The sequence below is a fragment of the Bos mutus genome, chromosome 1 (genome assembly GCF_027580195.1).
Source record: "Bos mutus isolate GX-2022 chromosome 1, NWIPB_WYAK_1.1, whole genome shotgun sequence".
NCBI lineage: Eukaryota > Metazoa > Chordata > Mammalia > Artiodactyla > Bovidae > Bos > Bos mutus.
This window is the reverse complement of record NC_091617.1, coordinates 28,099,209-28,118,911: the sequence shown is the minus strand read 5'-3', so window position 1 is coordinate 28,118,911 and position 19,703 is coordinate 28,099,209. Positions and strand designations below refer to the sequence as shown.

At 36.8% G+C, this 19,703-nt stretch overlaps 1 protein-coding gene and 1 pseudogene across 1 annotated transcript in view; both read left to right on the top strand.

Moving 5' to 3' along the window:
* Positions 1-19,703, top strand: part of GBE1 (1,4-alpha-glucan branching enzyme 1) — a 314,187-nt gene that overhangs the window by 181,468 nt on the left and 113,016 nt on the right. The window lies entirely within an intron of this gene.
* LOC138990545 (large ribosomal subunit protein uL18 pseudogene) lies at positions 17,262-18,159 on the top strand (annotated as a pseudogene).

The following is a 19,703-nucleotide window of genomic DNA, read 5'->3' as shown; positions in this document are numbered from 1 at the left end:
GCCGTCTCTGGGGTCGCACAGAGTCGGACACGACAAACGACTTGGCAGCAGCAGCATGACTCCTTCCAAGCTATGGGTTTCTCTTTGTCGAGTAGGGCGTGTTATCATTTTAATTGTTTATTTAAATATTTCATTTTTATCTCTTATCATTCTCAAACCCCCATCAACATATATTAATAGTACATGTATATAGTGTATATTTTAGAGAAATGAAACTTTTTTTTAACCATTATTTTCTCAAACAGTAAGCAATAATACAACCTTCTTCAGGATTCACACTGACTTAAACAAAACGTTAGTATCATTCTTCCGTCATCAGCGTATCAAAGATTTGACTGGCTGCCTTTATTCTTCTCCGACTTCTTTTCTTTGTCCTCTCTCTTTCCATCCATCTCTCTATCTGTCTGTCTCTCTCATAGGTCTCAGCTGTACATTTGGCAGTTTGCACTCTGTTATATTTAAAAGAGGATAGCCAAAAATTAAAAAAGTCATGGATTTAATTTTTTTTTTAATTCTTGCTAATCACTTTCTGCAAAGAGCTAAGAGAAAGTTATCTCTATGTTTTTTTTAAAAGTCTTATTATATAGACTCCACTTGCCACAGGCAGACCAGGTATAAAATATTAACACATAGGCAATACAAAAGTTAAGAACCCCACTCAGAACCAAATACTCTGTTGTCTAAGTTAGATAGTCATCTGTGAATACAGATGGTGAAGACCTAAGAATGTTTCTCATTGAGGCAGGAGAGAAACATTTGTTTGTTTGTTTGCAATCTTTCTTTTTCCCCTCCCCTTCCCTTCTCTTTTCTCCACTCTTTTTTTTTTTTTTCAATACAAGAGGGATTAAAGTTCTGAGGCTGGGGAAGATCTGGGTCTGTGTCTGCTGGGGGCAGAGCTTTGGTTTTCTCTCCTTTTTTGCTTCCCAATGATTGGCTTATTTCCCTGCTGTGCTGATTATTTCAGTATTTAGGAAAAAAAAAACTGGTTGTAGCTAGAAGTCTGCCTTAAGAAATGTAAACCTTTGCAGTCATTTGAGCATAAAGCTAGGAAATTCAGAGAAACTGGGAATAAGCCACAGGGAGGCTTGGTCCTTTTATCCACTCTTCGTGAAGGATTTATTAACATCCTGCAGAAAGTAGAAATCTGATTCTTGTGTTGGATGTGTTTATGAATTATATTGGTCTGTAGATGTTAACTAGTTTATATCAGTGTACACTAGATGTTTGTCTTGGGTTTTCTTATTATGTACATGTTTGTATACATGTGTGTACAGACATCTAAAATCCAAAATTTTAAACAAGTTAGTCATAGACTATTGAATGTCTTGATTTTTTGCTCTTAACTACAGTTCATAATCACAGCACAACTAAAATTGACTAATATAGTGTATAAAATAAACACTAAATGTCCATGCTTTTTAAAAATGAATGTTAGGAGTAGGGGGCTGTGTACACATATGTTGATGATAAAGTAATCTGCTTAGAATCATGTATTAAAAATAAGTCTGGCACACATAGGTGCTGAATTAGCTAAATTAATTAACAATATTTTTTGAGTACTTATTATGTACACAATATTCCTCAACCCTGGAAAGGAAGCAGAAAAAAAAAAAAAACAGAAAAGACCCCAATTCTCTGAGCCCTCTCTCTAGGGAAGGAAAACAATACAAAATAAAATTTCCAAATAGTAGCAAGTACCATGAGGAAGAATAAAGTCAGCTAGAAGTGTTCAAGGGAGAAGGTGATGGCACCCCACTCCAGTACTCTTGCCTGGAAAATCCCATGGGTGGAGGATCCTGGTAGGCTCCAGTCCATGGGGTCGCTAAGAGTCAGGCACGACTGAGTGACTTCACTTTCACTTTTCACTTTCATGCATTGGAGAAGGAAATGGCAACACACTCCAGTATTCTTGCCTGGAGAATCCCAGGGACAGAGGAGCCTAGTGAGCTGCCTTCTATGGGGTTGCACAGAGTTGGACACAACTGAGGCGACTTAGCAGCAGCGGAAGTTTTCAATGTTATGTTGACTGTAGTTGTTTTTTTAATGTGGTCAAGATAACCATTTCTGAAGAAGTAGTACTTAAACAGAGACTTGAATGAAGTAAAGTACAATATGAAGCCCTGGGGGATGAGTGAACAGAGAGGAGAATGCATTGTGAAGTCCATGTGGGGGAATGGGCTTGGTGTGTTCAAAGGTAGGCAAGAGAGATGCAGAATGGTAGGCGAGGGATATTTTTAGGAAAACCCCGAGATTTTGGTGGTTGTTAGATCATGTAAAGCCTTGTAGGTCCTTGAAGGAGTTTGGATTTGCTTTGGTTTTATTCAGTTTATTCTCTGCTGATGAATCCACCTGCCCTGGGTTTGATCCCTATGTTGGGAAGATTTCCTGGAGAAGGGAATGGCTACCCACTCCAGTATTCTTACCTGGAGAATTCCACAGACAGAGAAGCCTGGCAGGCCCCAGTCCATGGGGTCGCAAAGAGGTGGGCATGACTGAGCGACTTTCACTATTTACTATTTGACATATAAATTAAGATATTGAGTAGCCAGTCAAATATCTGAACCTGGAATTCAGTGGAGGCATTAGGGCTAGCAAATTAAAATCAGAAGTAATCTGTTTATAGAAGATATTTCAAGCTATGAGATTTAATCAGTTTACCTGAAAAGTGATGATGAGGAGAGATATAGTCTGGCTGCTGAGCCCTAAGTTACTCTCATGTGATGACGTCAGGAAGAAGGATCTGTAGGTGAAAAAGGAGGACAGGCTGGGAGGGCTCAACCATGCCAGCTGCAGCTGCTGGGCTTAAGTTAAATGAAGATTGAGAATTAAACATTGGTTAGGACCGGAGGTCATTTGTTTGAACTAAAAAAAGGGTTTTATGGGAATGGTTGGTTGAAATTCTATTTTTGATGGGTTAAAAATGAATGTAAAGTGAGAAAGAAAAGGCAGCAAGTGCAGATAATTTTTATGAGGGGATACTCTCTAAAGGGGAATAGAAAAGTATGTTGGTAGCTGAAATAGAGAACTATAAGTCAAAAAAGTTTCTTTTAAGGTAGGAGATATTTCAGCTGATTTGGTTGTACCAGTAGAGAATGGAAAATTGCTGAGTCAGTATGGATAACTGTAGGTACAAATCTTTGATATGGGAAGAGAAGGGATTTGGAGTATGAATAGAGGATTGGTCTTGGAGAAGTGTAGGGATAGTTAATCTGATATAATAAGGAGATGGAGTATATGAGTTTTAAGCAGAGGGAGTGGTAGATTTGATTGGGTGTTGATGATGTTCTATAATTGCTTCTGTTTTTTCATTTATTTTTAAAGTCAAGGCAGTCAGCTAAGGATTTCTGTGGTGGTTCAGATGGTTAAGAATCTGCCTGCAGTTCAGGAGAACCGGGTTCGATCCCTGGGTCAAGAAGATCCCTTGAAGAAGGAAATGGCTACTCATTCCTGTATTCTTGCCTGGATAATCCCATGGACAGAGGAGCCTGGTGGGCTACAGTCGATGGGGTCACAGAGAATAGGACACGACTGAGTGACTAACACTTAACAGTCAGCTGAAGATGAAAAGTTGAGAGAGAGGTGTTGGAAATTCCAGCTGAAAGGAGACATAGAAATGCTATCTGAGAGAGTGAGAGAGTTGTTTCATCATTATGGGAATAATATGGGATTTTTTAGTGATTTTGAGGACCCACCTGCCAGTGAACCAAGAAGAAAATTGGCTTTGAATAAAGCTGGAATTCTGCTAGGACTACAAGTCTTCCTTTGAATTCCACTGGAAGCTGTTTTAAAGGCTAGAGAGGGGCAATTGGTAAATGCTTGAAAGACCATTTTTTTCCCTCCATTTTCCTTGAGTTTTCATATAGTTAACATTTCCAAAAAGTTGAGAACAAAAAAAGAATAAGTTTAAAGAATTACAGTTTTCCAGAGCAAATCTATTAAATAATAAAGTCACAGCAGGAGGTATAATTAATTACAAGCCAAGTAAGCTTGAGAGATAATTGATTCAATATACTCAACTCATCACCAAATATATTCTTCATAGTATTGCTGGAGTAATAAACTTTCTCAAATGCAGATGTTGTGTGTGACCGACAAGTGTAAATCATTCTGTGATAAACTATAGCCTATGACAGTTGTTTTCCAAACAGATGAATGCTAATCTGTAAATGGAGATCTAGCATCTATTGTAGAGTTTCTGACGCTTGAAACTGCCTCCCCCTTATAGATTATGTCATAGATTGATACTTTCTTGTTCATATGAGATAGACATATCAGAACCAAAAACATAAAACAGGATTTCACAAGTCAGTTATGCCATCTCAAATATGGTCCCAAATATTTCTTTGATATTGTCTTTACTGTTTGTAATCTACTGACTGAAGGTGGGTTTCCTTGATTGTCTGGATAATCTTGAGCACAAAAAACTGCCATTGTGCACTAGGCGATTAAAATGGCAATTAGCAGTAGGCAGCACAAAGGTACTGTTCAGTTTGCAGCTGTCTAAGAAAAAGTCTGGTGGTTGTAAAAGTGTGTGTGTGCACACTTGCTTTGGGGATGATGGGTGAAGTAGTCAGAAGAGAAGCCTAACTCCTTGTATGCTATTGTCCCCAGGACAGAAACCATGGGTGCATGGATACATTCAATTACAATTTTTTTGATATTCAAAAGGATCTAATGCTAAATTTTCAGAAACATGCATATTTAAATAGATGGTGTTATTTAAAAGTCTAATTGAAACAGGGGTGTGACTGCACTTCTTTATTGTATATCCTTAGCCAGTCCTAGGAGGAAGCACACAGACTCTGAGATCAGTAGGCAATAGTCACAGTAGGTTATTTATTTCTGTGTCTTGAGGCACCAAGCTAGTGTTTTTCCAGCTGCCGCTAGCAGCCCCATGATTCCTGTCCACTTGGCACTGAGGCATCTTCACTGAAGCCCTATGGGTATAAGAATCACATTTTTAAATAATATGTCTTAAGGATAAATTTCAAGTCCTTGGCAACTTCAGAGATTAAGTGTCTGATCACTTTGTGCATGCATGCTCAGTAGCTAAGTCATGTCTGACTCTTTCCAACCCTGTGGGCTGTAGCCTGCCAGACTCCTCTGTCCATGGGATTTAAGAATACTGGAATGGGTTGCCATTTCCTTCTCCAGGGGATCTTCCCTACCCAGGGATCTAACTGGTGTCTTCTGTATTAACAGTCAGATTCTTTGCCACTGAGTCACCAGGAAGTCCTTATCTGATCACTTTCTACTTCTTTAAATTCAACAGTGCAATTTCTCTCAGGTACCAAGACTCTGTGTCTTTATCCATGCCATCCCTTCTCCTTTGGAATGCCTTCCATGCTCTACTTTGCTTTCTACTCTATCTTATATTTCATGACCAAATATCTATTTCCTCTTGTTGGAAACCTTTATAAAAGCTCTATAGTCTCTATCCTCACTCCTGTCCCTTTATTTTTTAATTTAATTTTATTTTTTAACTTTACAATATTGTATTGGTTTTGCCATATATCAACATGAATCCACCACAGGTATATACGTGTTCCCCATCCTGAACCCTCCTCCCTCCTCCCTCCCTGTACCATCCCTCTGGGTTGTCCCAGTGCGCCAGCCCCAAGCATCCAGTATCGTGCATCAGACCTGGACTGGTGACTCATTTCATATATGATATTATACATGTTTCAATGCCATTCTCCCAAATCTTCCCACCCTCTCCCTCTCCCACAGAGTCCAAAAGACTGTTCTATACATCAGTGTCTCTTTTGCTATCTCGCATACAGGGTTATTGTTACCATCTTTCTAAATTCCATATATATGCATTAGTATACTGTATTGGTGTTTTTCTTTCTGGCTTACTTCACTCTGTATAATAGGCTCCAGTTTCATCCACCTCATTAGAACTGATTCAAATGTATTCTTTTTAATGGCTGAGTAATACTCCATTGTGTATATATGTACCACAGCTTTCTTATCCATTCATCTGCTGATGGACATCTAGGTTGCTTCCATGTCCTGGCTATTATAAACAGTGCTGCGATGAACATTGGGGTACACGTGTCTCTTTCCCTTCTGGTTTCCTCAGTGTGTATGCCCAGCAGTGGGATTGCTGGGTCATAAGGCAGTTCTATTTCCAGTTTTTTAAGGAATGTCCACACTGGTCTCCATAGTGGCTGTACTAGTTGCATTCCCACCAACAGTGTAAGAGGGTTCCCTTTTCTCCACACCCTCTAACCCCTGTCCCTTTAAATATCCTCTTGCCTGCCTCATTCCAATAGACTTAATCTGGACTTTACCTTCTTACTTAAATACTGCATTTACATAGATCTAATAATGTATGTGTGTGTGTGTGTGTTTGTGTGTGTGTGTGTTTGTGTGTGTGTGTATAACATTGAAAAAATCACCATATTATTCTTTCCTACTAGACAACATGTCACATCAGTGACTTGCCTTTTGACTGTACTCCAACAGCATATGTTTGTCCTTCAATTAATGCTTATCATCTAAGTATTGTACCTAAAAAAAAATAATATATATATATATATATATATATATATATATCCTGGGAGACTATTCTGTACATTTCATGAGATATTTTCATGCAGGATGTTCTGCTTTTGGCTTTTGATATTAAAAATTATTTCTGTTTCAGAAATAGTTTTATTTTTTCACACTACCATATAGTAAAGCCTTTTTAATTCATATGCTTTATATAATTCAGGGGCTTCCCTGGTGGCTCAGATTGTAAAGAATCTGCCTGCAATGCAGGAGATGCAGGTTCATTTCCAGGATCAGGAAGATGCCCTGGAGAAGGGACTGACAGTCCACTCCAGTATTCTTACCTGGAGAATCCCATGGACAGAGGAGGCTGGTAGGCAACAGTCCCCGGGGTGGCAAAGAGTCAGACACATCTGAGTGACTAACACTTTGGTTTCATTCAGCTTTAATTTTATTTGTGCCCCCAAGTAATTTGTTAAAGCAATATTTTTAATAACAAATCATGATCTATTTTCTTATATACTCTCTGACTTATAAAGTCAAGTTCTTCATAAGTATGGAGATACTTCATTTCATAAATTTGTAAATATCTTAATGGTGATGACATTTTAATACTATACCATTTTACTTATGATGAAAGATTTTACTCTAAGAGACCTACTGAAAAAAAAATGAACTCTTTGCTTTAAATATGAAATGATATTTTGTTTCCTCATATTAAAATGCAGTTAAAAATGTCAAAATAAATATGCAAAGCCAAAAATTAAATCTCTTGATCATATATTTGTGGTGATGACTTTTTCTATTTTAATTAACTCCCTAAAGAATTTTTAAATGTGAAAGTCTCTAACATAGAGGATAATTTTCAAACAATTATATAAATAGTTATTTACTTTATAATTTTTCTCCATTCCACATAAAGTCACAATTTTATCATATACTTATCTTACCCACCCCAATGAAATGTTTGTTGTGTTAAATAACTTATAAGTTCCAATCTGCCATCCTATCCTCTGTCATATATCTATCATGGCATATAATTAACTGCTATGAATATTTTGATTTATAAATAATTTTATGTAAATATAAGAATATGGTATATGTACTTAAATACAGTAATAAGCAATCTAATTATCACTTTTATTTAATTAGTATCAGATCAGATCAGATCAGTCGCTCAGTCGTGTCTGACTCTTTGCGACCCCATGAATCACAGCACGCCAGGCCTCCCTGTCCATCACCAACTCCCAGAGTTCACTCAGACTCACACCCATCAAGTCAGTGATGCCATCCAGCCATCTCATCCTCTGTTGTCCCCTTCTCCTCCTGCCCCCAATCCCTGCCAGCATCAGAGTCTTTTCCAATGAGTCAACACTTCTCATGAGGTCGCCAAAGTATTGGAGTTTCAGCTTTGCATCTTTCCTTCCAAAGAAATCCCAGGGCTGATCTCCTTCAGAATGGACTGGTTGGATGTCCTTGCAGTTCAAGGGACTCTCAAGAGTCTTCTCCAACACCACAGTTCAAAAGCATCAATTCTTCGGCACTCAGCTTTCTTCACAGTCCAACTCTCACATCCATACATGACCACAGGAAAAACCATAGCCTTGACTAGACGGACCTTTGTTGGCAAAGTAATGTCTCTGCTTTTCAATATGCTGTCTAGGTTGGTCATAACTTTCCTTCCAAGGAGTAAGCGTCTTTTAATTTCATGGCTGCAGTCACCATCTGCAGTGATTTTGGAGCCCAGAAAAATAAAGTCTGACCCTGTTTCCCCATCTATTTCCCGTGCAGTGATGGGACCGGATGCCATGATCTTCGTTTTCTGAATGTTGAGCTTTAAGCCAACTTTTTCACTCTCCACTTTCACTTTCATCAAGAGGCTTTTTAGTTCCTCTTCACTTTCTGCCATAAGGGTGGTGTCATCTGCATATATGAGGTTATTGATATTTCTCCCGGCAATCTTGATTCCAGCTTGTGTTTCTTCCAGTCCAGCGTTTCTCATGATGTACTCTGCATAAAAGTTGAATAAGCAGGGTGACAATGTACATCCTTCACGTACTCCTTTTCCTATTTGGAACCAGTCTGTTGTTCCATGTCCAGTTCTAACTGTTGCTGCCTTACCTGCATACAAATTTCTCAAGAGGCAGATCAGGTAGTCTGGTATTCCCATCTCTTTCAGAATTTTCCACAGTTTATTGTGATCCACACAGTCAAAGGCTTTGGCATAGTCAATAAAGCAGAAATAGATGTTTTTCTGGAACTCTCTTGCTTTTTCTATGATCCAACGGATGTTGGAAATTTGATCTCTGGTTCCTCTGCCTTTTCTAAAACCAGCTTGAACATCAGGAAGTTCATGGTTCACATATTGCTGAAACCTGGCTTGGAGAATTTTGAGCATTACTTTACTAGCCTGTGAGATGAGTGCAATTGTGCGGTAGTTTGAGCATTCTTTGACATTGCCTTTCTTCAAGATTGGATTGAAAACTGACCTTTTCCAGTCCTGTGGCCACTGCTGAGTTTTGCAAATTTGCTGGCATATTGAGTGCAGCACTTTCACAGCATCATCTTGCAGGATTTGAAATAGCTCAACTGGAATTCCATCACCTCCACTAGCTTTGTTCGTAGTGATGCTTTCTAAGGCCCACTTGACTTCACATTCCAGGATGTCTGGCTCTAGGTGAGTGATCACACCATCGTGATTATCTAAGTCGTGAAGATCTTTTTTGTACAGTTCTTCTGTGTATTCTTGCCATCTCTTCTTAATATCTCTGCTTCTGTTAGGTCCATACCATTTCTGTCCTTTATCAAGCTCATCTTTGCATGAAATGTTCCTTTTGTATCTCTGATTTTCTTGAAGAGATCCCTAGTCTTTTCCATTCTTTTGTTTTCCTCTATTTTTTTGCATTGATCGCTAAAGAAGGCTTTCTTATCTCTTCTTGCTATTCTGTGGAACTCTGCATTCAGATATTTATGTCTTTCCTTTTCTCCTTTGCTTTTTGCTTCTCTTCTTTTCACAGCTATTTGTAAAGCCTCCCCAGACAGCCATTTTGCTTTTTTGCATTTCTTTTCCCTGGGGATGGTCTTGATCCCTGTCTCCTGTACAATGTCACGAACCTCATTCCATAGTTCATCAGGCACTCTATCTATCAGATCTAGGCCCTTAAATCTATTTCTCACTTCCACTGTATAATCATAACGGATTTGATTTGGGTCATAGCTGAATGATCTAGTGGTTTTCCCTACTTTCTTCAGTTTAAGTCTGAATTTGGTAATAAGAGTTCATGGTCTGAGCCACAGTCAGTTCCTGGTCTTGTTTTCGCTGACTGTATAGAGCTTCTCCATCTTTGGCTGCAAAGAATATAATCAATCTGATTTTGGTGTTGACCATCTGGTGATGTCCATGTAAAGAGTCTTCTCTTGTGTTGTTGTAAGAGGGTGTTTGTTATGACCAGTGCATTAAGTAATTAATTAGTATTTACTTAATTAGTATGATAACCTGTAATTATAAATTTAATTATAAATATATACATCATTTTTTTTTAATGCTGATTTCAACATGGACAGACATAGGAGAAGACCATAAAAGCACCATGTTTTTTGTAAATTTATATGGAAACATTATAGATACATTCTCATTATTTTTATATAAATTGAAGTGTCATGTTTTGGAAATGGCAACCCACTCCAGTGTTCTTGCCTGGAGAATCCCAAGGATGGCTGAGCCTGGTGGGCTGCTTTCTATGGGGTCGCACAGAGTCGGACACTACTGAAGTGACTTAGCAGCAGCATATCCAAGTTCAGAGATTTCTGAGAGAACATTAGTTAAGGTGTTTCTTTTGCAATGTGAATGTAAAAGGCTATCAGAAGAGCCGCCTGTGATGTAATTTTGTATCTTGAGTGTATCAGTGCCACAGCTTGGCTAGGATTTTGTACCATAGCTTTTCAGATATTAACATTTGGGGAAACTGGTGAAGTCTGCACAGGATCTCTCCCTGTTATTTTATGTAGCTGCATGATAATCTCCAATTATCTCAAAATCAGAAGTTTAATTAAATCTTTTTAGAAACCTCTTTACATAAGAAACACATTAGCTCAAGGAAAGTACATGAAAATGTTAATAACTATTTATTATTACCTCTCCTGGGTATTTGAAAGTAGTCTTCATTTTAAAAAGTGGATTGACATAGGTATAATTTTTCAAATAATTTTTTAAAGTAATTTTTGTTTAAATAGTCAGATCAGGACATCTGCTGCTTTTGCAGTCTTAAAACATCAGTGCCCACTAAAATCACCGTGACTTGAACTAATCCTCAACTTTAGAGTTTACAATCCCCTTCCATAGCTTAGACTGAGTATAGGGATGACACTCACACTAACCTCATATTTAAAAAAATGATCTAATAATATTAGATGGAGCATATGCCTTAAAAGTTAGTCAGGACCCTTGTGTTCAGTAGGAAAGTCACCTTTGTTTTATTCTAAAGTGTTTTTGAATTCAAGTAAGTAATTTTAAGGATTTTTAAAGTGAGCATGAAATTAACACTGTAAACATTGCTTGGTCCTAGACAATATGCAGTCTCGGTACAGTAAGCATCTTATGGACCATTTCTGCCTGATTGGTGCTACTACAACCTGCAATAAGTGGAGAATTTGGATTTACCAACTAGTATTTCTTTCTTCCCATCAGTGCTGGATTAGTACTGGTGAACACATTTTATTAAGATCTGTGAAAATGTTTGTGTAATGCAGATCACTGTTCTTTTCTCAATACATTATTTTTCTAGAAATTTCATCAGTAACATCTTGGTTTTCACAATTCAAACTTGTCACCTTGTTTATACTTGGGTATTGCCTAACACATCATCAAAGAAGCATTTATAAACTATGTTTTAGTTACAGTTACTTCTGCTACTAGATGATGTTACTTATTGTATGTTGGTGTTTATTTTACTCTGAGATGCTCTCTTTGTCAATCTCTCCTATTGTAGGCAATTCTTTACTGGAAAATTCATAGACTCAAGTCTTTCAAGAGACCTCAGTAACAGAGTTTAATCTTCAGTCTTTTCTTCAGCATCTCTGTTTCTGCTTCCTCTTAGATGTCTTCAGTACTGTGAAACCAATCTCATGAGGTAGCCTATTCCATATTTGAATAGGTTTCTCCATTAGGAAATTTGTTGTTACATTGAGTTAAAAATCTGTCTATCAATTTATAACCCATGGACACTCACAAAACAGATCCAATCACTTTTCTCTATGGTGTGCCTTTGAGTATAATACCCTGGGGCTCTTTCTATTTGCAGAATGTGTATTTCCACTTTCTCCCCAATTGTTTTTCCTATTGCATTACGTGGTTTTGAATTCTTATTTATTAGCAAACTTAAATTTGTCTATATCCCTCTTAGATTTGGAATTCTAAATTTAATATACCAGATGAGTTCTGACTATATCATATTAAATTTTAGTCATAAGTTTCCTAGTCATTGCCTGGTATAGGCCTGCAATGTATCCATGCTATTTTCTATTCATTTTATACCTGAAAAGTGCAATTGTTGTAAAATACCTTGAGCATATTAAGATTTGGTTCTGTTCTATCTCTCACCATGTAAATAATGTGTGTACCAGGTAATGGGGGGAAAAAATCACTCTTTCAGTGATACTTCTTTTTCATTTTTTTGGTTTGTTTTACCTCGTTTCTTCTCCCTGGAGTATACTGGGAAGATTAGTATTTTTTCAAACCTCAATACATGTCTAGTTGAAAAATCTTAAAATCTATCATTTAAATTTAAATTGGATTCTGATAGGTCACTAGATTACATCTCCTGCTATACTTAGTGAAGGAAAATGTATGTTAAGGGAGGGAAAGCAGACCATTCTTTAAATTTCTAACAGGCTAAATTGGGAACTTGTTAGTGCTCACAATCCAGTTCTTCAGAAGTATAAAACTGAACTGGAAGCACCCTGGTCAGCTGACCTGCTGTGGACCATCACGGTCTCCACTGAAGAGGAAAGTGGTGCTTTGCTTTTCATCAAGAGCCACCTGCCATCACAGGTGTTACCAACAAACACTGGAGCTTCGAAGAGCTGTTGTATTTTCCTTCAGCCAGCCATTGTGATGACGTTTAGAGGGCGTTGGGCCACTTCCAAACTTTTGTCTCTTAAAGGCTACAGTGGAAATACATAGGCAATCTCGATTAATCAAAATCATATCTGCCTTGTAATATGATCATAAGCCTTCAAAGAGGCCTTTCCTTATGAAGTGTTTATGAATTATAAGAAACAAATGTAGGCCTTTTATCTGTAAACATGACAAATATTCACAAAATGCAATTGTCTTCAACTGGATAGTCCTCTCTTTCATCTTTAAAAGAGACACACTTTTCATAAAGTCAGCTGTTGCCAAAGACTAGCAAGTGTCTATGAAACAAAGGATCTCTGAACTTATTCTTTTGATTAGCTTGCTTTATCAAAGGTCAAGGAATTATATTCTTGGATGGTGATGGACAGATGTGGAAGCATTGTGTACAGACATGCTTGCTCGCTTGGTACTGCTATAGCTGTAGTGAAACGAAGGTCAGTTTGAACCAATGGGCCAGACATAACATGGGATGTCATAACAGTTGGAAAAAATCAGCAAATTAGGATACAAATTTATACTTCAGAGTAATACTCATTTTTGTGTATAGCTTTGTTTTTATGGACCTTTCTGCTTGTTTATATGCCTGTTTCATTCTCTGCTCACATTTTCATCTTTATTAAATTTTATATCCTTTCCCTCTCCTTTTTTTCCCCCCTTTATCCTTCATGTAACTGGCTATGAATGAATTTGAATAGCATTTTTATGTTAGTGACAAGTCAGATTGCCAAATTTACACTATTTGTGGTCTGTTGTGAGCAATTTATATATTTACAGTATCTAACATCTGCATTAAAAATTCTAGTATTATTATTTTCAAAGTAGGTTTGGCCATTAGCAATCAATAATATCAACAATGAAATACATTGTCATGGTAATTATTAAAAGAAACATCCATGACCAAATGGACTCTGAAAATGGCAACTTAAAATGACAAGTGGAGTGGCACATTGCTCCTCTGTGAACTTCCTGTGATACAGCCAAAATTTCATGAGCTACACTAAAATGCTAATAATATGGATGATAATAAGAGAAAGTAAAAAACAAAAACAAAACAAAAAATGTAGGCAACAAAAATTAGAAGATAATTTGGGAGGCAAGGAAATATATGAGCTATAGTCATTAGTATAGTTGCTGTGTCTATGGATAAAGTTTGCCTGACTTTAAAGATTTTGGCCATTTTGGATGGGGGAACATCAGGCAGATCTGTACAAGTGCTCCAGTCCTTCACTTATCTGTCCAGGTGATTTTGGTAAATCACATAAAATCTCTTGTTTCTGTTTCTTAATCTGTAGAGGATGATAACCCTTAATGTGAATGCAAAGAAAAGGTTAAATAGGATTATATGGATAAAGCATGTGACTTATTATAGATTCCCATTGAAGGGTAGTATTCTGTTCTTTCCCTGTCTCCCCCGAAGGCAGACTGACAGCAGCCAAAGGAGACATGGCATCATCTTCAGGAGTTAGCAGATTTATCATGACTCTGACAGTTATCTCATGTTGTTTGCTGTTTGCGGGGTTATTGAGTCTTGTAGTTGGACCTGTTCACAATGACAGTATACATGCCAACGAAAAAGCAGATGTCACAAACCTACTCTTTGGCCTTCAGTGCAGGTTGAAAAATGTATTGAAAGTGTAGTTTGAGAGTGATTTTCTAAAGAAAGAAGATGCCCAAATAAGTAGCTTTTCCTCAAATGCGTAATTTAATCAAAGAATAACAGGTAGAATTTATATTTTTAAATAAAATCTCAAGAGCAATTTTCAAGGGAAGCACAGTGGATTCAACTAGATAGTGCCTCTCCTTACTTTCATATTGAGCAAAGGTTTGTTTTCTTTGTCTGCTTTTTTTTTGTTGTTTGTTTTCAATGTGGCATAGCCCCTAATCTGTGTGTAATGCACAAGCAGACCATAGTGTTTAGGTTGCAGATTCTCTCTTACTGGAGAGAGTAGTTTGACAAGGGTGAGTTAACCACCAACCCAAAACCATTGGTGATCTTATGAGCTGTAACCTGCTGATATTCAACAAGTATCCAAATCGGTGATTTTCACCAACAAAAACCAATTTTAGTAAAAGTAGCAGACTTAGATCCAAGGGACTTTAGGAGCTAATATAGCTAGTCATAGATGAACACGATTATAACATTCTTTGCTTAAGACATAGTTTTATATATATATATATATATATATATATATATATATTCCCTAGGTGGATAGAAAAATTCTGTCAGAGGTCATATTTGATTAAAATCTGCTTGATATTTGAGCTTGGGTCCAACTCGGACAGAGAATTCCAAGCAGAGATGTGAAGATCTTCGGGCTAAGTTGAGCTTGGTTGTGCTTAAGGAACAGAAAGAAGGCCACTATAGCTTGTACTCAGTGGAAGGCAGCTAATCACAGTAAGAGACTGGTGCTTGATCATATCAGACCTTGTAACTAAGACCGTAGACTGGATTTTTATCCCCCATTCAGGTCAAAATCCTGCCCAGTCAGAGTGACCCAGCCCTTATTTTTAAATAAGTCCCATCTCAACCTGGATCTCAATCTGTCCTTCATATGGATATTATAAATTATATAAATGTAAAAGTTCTTGGCTATATTACAGCACCATGGGTAGACTGTTAAATTAATTATTGCAGAACCCTTTGAAAATCTAGGCAGCAATGCACAGATGCAAAATTTATAACTGGAGCAAACAAAAAGAAGCTGATGGTTCCTTAAGGATACTGATGTTTTTGTGCTTTCTTTCTTTTGCTGTCGTCACCAGAGATTTATATAACGTTTGGGGAAATTTTCAATATTTAATCATAAGCATTCTTATTTCAGTGTAGGCTATACATGCAGACCAATCTGAATTTGTTCTCACTAGAGGCTGAATATATTATTTTTTTTTTAATTGGGGTATATGTTCGGATGAATGACCATGTGTGTTAAAACTTACACAAATTTATGCATTAATAAGGAAATATGATTAGTGAAGAGTTTAATGATTTGACTTTTCATAGTGGTAAACATGTTGTAAAAGGCCCCTAAACAGGGATTGTAAACTGTAGGGAAAAAAAGAAGAGGATAATCTTATTTGAGCATTCCAAATAATTTCTTGTTTAGTTTTCTTTATGAAAATATCTTTCTAGAAGCCTACACCATACTAATTATATAGCCACACTTGTAGGTATCTAAAGTATTGATACTATAAACTTTAAGTTGCATTTATTCCAATGTAGTTAAGAGTTTTTTTTCTTAATTTCCATTTCATGTTTCAATTACTCTGAAAACAATTTCTTAAGTGATGTATATTGGTTTCTTTTTTTTTTTACTGTTTCAGAGTTGATGTTGAATTTTATATGAGTTTCTTAGCTTTCTATACACATTATTAATTCAGTTCAGGTCAATTTATTTAAAATTAATTTTTTTAAAAAGGTATAGTACATGATTTCTATCACATAGACATTTATGTGATAATGTCTTATGTGATAACATTATGGTTGTGTTGGGAAGACTGGTTACATGAACTGGTTTATCCCCTGGTGTCTTTCATGCTAACTAAAGAATCGTCAGGGAGATTTTGTGAAGCTTATGGTAAGACTTGAGTAATATGTAGAGTTTGGGGATAGAAGAGGAATGGACAATTCTTATATTTGTTTTTGGGAGGTGCTGAATGGTTGTGTTTCTTAGTATGTGTGTTTATTTTCTCCTATCATCTAGAATTCTGTTATTGCCTAAAACACATTATTTGATGTAATAAACCTTTTGGTCTGGTCTATGTTAGCATTTAGTAAAAAGATTCAAATTATTTGCTTTGTGTCCTGAAACTCAGAAAACTTTTAATCTTGAATTAGTCTTTCACTTTAATAAAAAGTTTATTAAATTTGAAATTAGAAGGAGAAAAAATAATCTAGTACCTTCTTGTCAAAAATTGTCACTCTGAGGTTTAGAAAGGTTATGTGCTTAAATTGATTTTGGCAAAATTGGCTAGAATGGTTTTCTTGACCCCTAATTCTTTGCTGCTTATGTGTGTGTGTGTTAAAAATGCCTTCTTGATGTGCATTAAGTGAATTCTGACTTAATTTTCTCATAAAATGCATCAAACCAAGGCACTTGCTTTCTTCATTTTTCAAAATTATTGAATTTATTTATTTAATGGTTTCAGTCAATAGCTAGTTTAGTTTGATAGGCTTTCACTTTTGCCTTATCAATGATGATTTAAAAGGAAGAGAGGAAAAGGAAAGATAAAAGGGAGAGAGGAAAAGGGGTTAAAAAAGAAAAAGGAAGGTAAAGAGAAGAAGAAATCCTATGGAGAGCCAGTTCAGGGATTAAAGAGCCAGAGAGAGCAAGGGACAGAGGAAAGAGAAGAGTCTCAGTTGAAAGGGGGCAGTAGTTGGGGCAGGATTCAAGAAAAGTGTGAGACTTCATTGAGAAATAGACTGTACCATGAGTGGGAATTTCCCAGAAGTGTAACTTGCCAGAAAGAAAATTATCCCAAAGGTATTCTTTTTAAAGAGGAAGTTTCTGGCTACTTACTGTGCCTGAGCACAGGCTTCAGCCATCTCCCTATGCCTGCCCCGACTCCTACCCCCGGAGGTGTTGAGTCTGCAGGTCAGTGGCTAGCAGTGGGCACTCTGTTCTGCAGGATGGGGTTTGTTAAAGGTATCAGGAATAAGGCCTATTTCAAGAGACACCAAGCGAAATTTGGAGGAAGATGAGAGGGTAAAGCTGATTACTATGCTCAGAAATGCTTGGAAATCCAGGATAAAAACAAGTACAACACAGTCAAATACAGGGTGATAGTTCACATAACCAAAAGAGATACCATTTGTCAGACTGCTTCTTCAATGTAGAAGGAGATAGGTTAGTTTGTGTGGCTTATGCTCATCAACTTCCAAAATATGGTGTGAAGGCTGCCCTGGAAAATTATCCTGTGACCTGTTCGACTAGCCACCTGCTGACCCTCAGACTCTCACTAGGTTTGGTGTGGACAAGATCTGTGAAGGACAAGTGGGGGTGACTGAAGGTGGGTACGACATGGAGACCATTGATGGTCAACCTGGTGCCTTCACCTGCTATTTGGATGCAGGGCTGCCAGAACTACTACTTAAAGTAAAGGTTTTGGGGTCCTGAAGGGAGTTGTGGATGAAGACTTGTCTATCCCTCTGATTATGATTCAGAAAGCAAGGAATCCTTTGTAGAAGGACACTAGAAGCACATCATAGTTTGGGAAGTTGCAGATTATACATGTTACCTGATTGAAGAAGATGAAGATGCTTACAAGAAATAATGCTCTCAGTACATAAAGAACAATGTGACTCTAGATATGACTGAGGAGATACCTAAGAAAGCTTATGATGCTGTAGCAGAGAAACATCTCCTCATAAGAAGAAGCCCAAGAAAGAAGGTTAAAAGAAGAGGTAGAATCATCTCAGAGTGTCAAATGTCCAGAAGAAAGATGGAGTAGCTTAGAAGAAGGTAAACCTACACAGAGTTCAGGAATGGGCCACTGGAGCTGATAAACCAAAGCATAATTTTCTATGAAGATTTTTTTGGATAAAGACAATAATAAATTTATTGACCAAGTTAAATAAATAAATAGAAGAGAAAATTCTGGAGAAATATGACTCAAACAAATAAATAGTATTAAGAGTTCATTCACAAAATTCCCACATAAAACTGTTTCTCTCTGATTTTTTCTTGGCTCTCACCTGTTTATTTGATGACTAATATTTTAGATAGCATTCCACAAAATATGATTGCATGGACTGTATTAGAATTGATTTTGAAAGGAGGCCCATATTAAAAGTTACACTTCAGAACTGATAGTATATAATACAAATATATTCTTGCTGTGCCTGTCAGAAGTGATTGACAGCTCTTCTGAACTAAGTTTAAGGTGATCTCCAGTAAGTTTGGATGATTTATTGTCCAGTTTATCCTGTAGACCTCCACCTTCAATGTAATTTTTTTCAGGAGCTTCGCTTCCTTTTCCATACTGTATTAACAGATCCTTTCTCATTGCAGTGTAATACTACCATACTTTTTTCTGTGTTATCAGTCACTGTTGTAATTAAATGCATTTGTGTTATTTGTAAAATGTCTGTCTCTCCCATTAGACACAAAACTCCATGCAATGAGTATTGTATGCTTTCCATTCATGACTGTATCACCAGCGCACTGAGCCTGACACAAAGCAGATAAACAAGAAATATTTGTTGAATGCACTACACTATTCCAGAAAAAAAGTAAATGCAGAATTAAAAAATAAGGCTTAGGATGATGACCATGGAAGTGAGAATCTGCTAAAGAGTCTGTAACAACTCACTTGCTGAGTCCACTAGAAAAAAGGCTCATTTTATTATATTAGCTGACACATGCTCATCTTTTGAAAATTTATTTTCAGTATGAAAAGATATTATAAGTATTAGAACATATTGGTTTATTTCAATTTATATTTAATTTATATGTAAACAAATACATTTAAAATCTCTTATCATCTAGTAGGTGCTCTCCTTAATCTATCCTGCTGTTATCTCAAACACTGCTAATCACATTAGACACATTATCTTATTTAACCCCCTTTCAGGAGTGTGCTGAAATTATCTTCCATTTTGCAGTTGAGAAAACCGAGGCCTGGAGAAGTTATGTGCCTTGCCTAAGCTCATACAGCTGACATGACCACATGTTGTTGCTATGAGTATGTGGTTTTAAAAAATTGTTGACCCAAGGAAATTGCCAAAAACAAAAAGTAATTCACACATAGTCATGCTATCATAGTATACTTAAGAGTTGAGATTTTGGACTCAGAAAGTTGAGTTCCACCTGTATTTATTAGTTGAGTGACCTTGAACATTTTATTTAACTTTTGAAAATCTCAGATTCTCCAACCATGTAACACACACTTGATATTACAGCCTTGGCAAGTGAGACTATGTAATATGTGAGGACTAGAAATCAGTCAACACTCAGTGAATTTGAATTTCTTTCTCTTTTCTATGTAACACCCATATTTTCTGTTCTAGTCTAGCCAAAACACTAAATTCTAACTCCCTTTGTTTGTAGGAATGTGTACAAATAGACATTAG